This window comes from Plasmopara halstedii (assembly GCF_900000015.1).
Source record: "Plasmopara halstedii genome assembly, contig: Scaffold_650, whole genome shotgun sequence".
Taxonomy (NCBI): Eukaryota; Oomycota; class Peronosporomycetes; order Peronosporales; family Peronosporaceae; genus Plasmopara; species Plasmopara halstedii.
Window position 1 is genome coordinate 100814 of NW_020187567.1, and position 454 is coordinate 101267.

At 48.5% G+C, this 454-nt stretch overlaps 1 protein-coding gene across 1 annotated transcript in view; it reads left to right on the plus strand.

Annotated features, from left to right (window-relative positions):
- Positions 1-454, plus strand: part of PHALS_12671 (atp-binding cassette superfamily) — a gene marked incomplete at both ends in the record, with an annotated part of 4275 nt that overhangs the window by 3586 nt on the left and 235 nt on the right. The window lies entirely within an intron of this gene.

Genomic DNA, 454 nt, shown 5'->3' on the forward strand with positions numbered 1-454 from the left:
GAGGACTTTACCCGTTGACACGTCCCACTCGTGCGCACATAAGTGCTCGTCCATTCGTACAGCTTGGGCCACTAATAGAGGTGAATCACAGAGTTGTACGTTTTCTCAAGACCGAGATGACCACTGAGTGACGTGTCCTGCGCCTCATAGAGGATGCGGTATTTTAAATTCTCATCATGAGGAACTACAATCCGTGGTGTATCCGATGAATCGGTGCTATGGTACCGCAACCCGTTATTCAACGAATATATATGCAATCGAGCACGCGGTCTTTGTGACAAATTCTTGTCCGAGTTTCCAAACTCCTCGCTCCCTAGAGCTCGTAGCAACGCTACACACATCTCATCACCCGCATACGCGGTGCAGAACAAAATCTGTCACAGACGACGTTACAACTGTAACATGAGCAAGCTCATAGTCTGGTCTGCGTGACAACGCATCAGCCAAAGCATTT